The sequence below is a fragment of the Portunus trituberculatus genome, chromosome 42 (assembly GCF_017591435.1).
Source record: "Portunus trituberculatus isolate SZX2019 chromosome 42, ASM1759143v1, whole genome shotgun sequence".
Classification (NCBI taxonomy): domain Eukaryota; kingdom Metazoa; phylum Arthropoda; class Malacostraca; order Decapoda; family Portunidae; genus Portunus; species Portunus trituberculatus.
In genome coordinates, this window is record NC_059296.1 from 4,081,732 (window position 1) to 4,085,000 (window position 3,269).

The following is a 3,269-nucleotide window of genomic DNA, read 5'->3' on the forward strand; positions in this document are numbered from 1 at the left end:
TAGTTCATCAGTGTCCCTGGCTGACCTTCAAGGCGTCTTCCACCACTAAGAATGTTAGGAATGCTGGACATGTAATACCGGCGACATGCTAAACGTGTACATGGCGGTGGAGTGAGGCTAACTTAACCATTAATGTTTCTGGCTTTGATAGTGAAGGTGTAGCGAATGATAGAAGTGAACGAGGCGCAAGATGTAGTGTAAGTATTGTTAAATGGAGTTTATATTAATCGTATCTACTGAGCCGTGTAATTGTTAAGGTGTCATAAATAAGACAGTCGTTACGGTGTGCACGCTCTGCTCGTTACTGGTGGGATCAAGAGAGACGCTTCATAGATCTTGGTTACTGGAGGGCGGCAGCGGCGAGGCATTAGCAGTGTTTCACAGCAGGCAGCGTGTGATCACTGGCGTCAAGCTTCCCAACGCGGCGAGCCATCATCGCTGCAATTACTGTTATGATCCTCCCCATCAACTTGTTATATACTTTCACAACAAACTTCGCGGGGCCACTCTGCCCATTAACTTGCACCTTAATGTCACGACGCTGTGTTGTCCAAGTGTCTGACAAATTGCAGCCACTCAGGATGAATGAAGTTACTGTTATTACTGAAGTGAGTGAATCTTGTCGTGCCAGAGTCACTTTCCTTCATCGCCGAAAAGGAACAAACATGACGGCTGAGAAAATAGTGCCTCAAAAAAAAAAAAAAAAAAAAAATTAGATCTTTTCCTTAAGTGTAATTTATCCTTGCATGTTATCTGTCTTTGAACGTTCTGGTATTAATATACTCACCAAAAAATAATCATAAGATAGTATTTGGAGTCCAGTTTTACTGCTCTTGTTGCAATATATTACTTTAAAAAATCTGATCCGCATCGCAGGAGAGAGAGAGAGAGAGAGAGAGAGAGAGAGAGAGAGAGAGAGAGAGAGAGAGAGAGAGAGAGAGAGAGAGAGAGAGAGAGAGAGAGAGAGAGAGAGAGAGAGAGAGAGAGAGAGAGAGAGAGAGAGAGATGTCCGGGGGAGATGTAGCCTCCATGATATCAATATAATGTTATTCATGGAGTCAACTTACCAAATGAGGAGTGTCGTGGCAGGCTGGTGGTCTGCAACACTTCTCAGTCGTGTATTCTGGAAGAAAAAAAAAATAGATACTGAACATCGCTATGCAGGGAAAGGGAGAAGAATAAAATCAACACTTACTTACCTACTTACAATTTTCCCTTTTCCTCCTCGCTCGATTCCATTCCCTCGAACCCTCCCGCCCATTAGCCAGGTCACGGAGGTCACTCTACGCATCCTGGAGTCAGACTGATGCAGGCGAGGAATGGCAGCGGCCGTAAACTGTGGCTCGCCTCTTAAGTGTCTTCCCTGCTGTCACGACCACGCACTGCCCTCAAGACGCCCACCCCTTCACGAGCCCTGGTTCAGGAGGCTCTTAACCCGCTGCTCCGGTCACAAGGTTGTGTTTTCCTTGGACTAAGTCTTTCTAGCTCCTGTGTGTGGACGTGGATCCTTGTGTTGACTTGTATTGCATGAGGAGAAATAAGCACTGCATCTCAAACTGTATATATCAGCGGTTGGGGCTCGTTTTGGGCATCATCTGCTGATCTCTCTGGTCATTGCTATCCTTTGAACTTTGATTTCAGTGTTTTTGTGCTTTAACTGTAAAATGTGAGAGAAAATCATGACAAAATGTTCATTAATATTGTATTCATCAAACTTTCATTATAAAAAAAAGGTATTTATAGATCTTTTTATTTATAGATCATCTCCGTTTCCTGACTCTAAATGTCCCCTGAATTAACTGTATGGCCTGAATTTGTGTCGTATATGAGCCCATTTTGCCAATGGTTATTTTGTGGATCAAGTTATTTGAGTACTAAGTGCATCGGGTACCAAACGTCCTGAAACCTGTTGGAACCCATCTGCAATAAGAAACATCAGATTTGAGGCCTATGTGAGCTGAGAAGCATCCGTCTCTGTACCTGGTGACTTAAACCTGTTTAGAGACAAGGTGCACCAGCGAGGCAAGGAGCACAGGCGTGTCCCTCAAGAGTTGTCGTGTATGTGATCACTCTGCCGCACAGACGGAGTAATTGTGTGGGCAATAAAAGACCGATTAAGATATCCACTCCTCTATCTAGCCACGCCCTCGCTCCACCACCACACCCGCTTCCCGCCCTTTCTTATCGGCGCCCCTACACGGACAGCGGACTCCAGCTTCCATGGACGTCAACAGATGGCGCGCCCTGACCCCTACCAAAAGAGAAGCAGATATCCCGCGACCCATCTCGCCCGCGGACAGCTACAGATGCTGCGTCGAAGGGACACGGTCACCCCTACACCCCGATGCCCTCCCAGGTGAAAACAGGCGTCTCCCTCCTCCTCCTCCTCCTCCTCCCCTTCAACTTAATACATGGGCAGCTTCTCATTCATCTGATAAGGTAATAAACACCTCACTACCTCTCTTCCTCTTTCTCTTCCTCTACTTCTTCTCTGTCCTTCCTTCTCTGCCTTTTTCTCCTCTTCTTCCATTCTAGTGAACAGGTTATACTATATCTTCTCTTTCTTGATATTAACATTCATACAATATTTTTCACTAGGCCTTCGTTAGTGGCGGCTGTGAAGGGGAGGCGGAGATAAGGTGGGAGTGAAGGTGTTGATAAGGGCAAGGGTGGTGGCGGAGGTGAATCGGTGAGGAAGGGCGAGAGAGGCAGAAGCGAAGGGCGGACATTGTGGCAGTGGTGCGTGAGGAGATCCTTTGGTAATCACGTTCACATTGACGGTAATTACAGCCGGTAGTGAGGAAACCTTCTCCGGAACCAAATGTTCGTGCGCTAATGGCCGTGATCACCTGGCCCAATTCACGGCCCAGGTGATGTGATTGCCGTCCATTACTGACCAGAAGGACTTCATGGTAAGCCAAGGCACGTAAAGACCAATGAAGGTGCTAATGTCTAATGTTCACCGCAGACTTTTTTACTCCGAGGCACATTTCCCTTCCTTTTCTCTCACTCTATCCTTTATTCACGGTACCCTTACTGATGTACCGTGCCGCTACAGACGTTGACGACCTTGGAATGCTACTCTTCTCTATTGGTTGTCATTTGTAGCAGACGCCAGCCGTGAATTGTTCTCCTGGTCTTCTTATTATGCCATCCAAATTCTTCTTTTTTGGTCTTCCTCTCGCTCTTCTACCTGGTATTCTTCCCGTCAAGCTCAAATTTTCTAGTCACGGTACTTGTTTGATAATATACTTTTAGGGACAGATGTG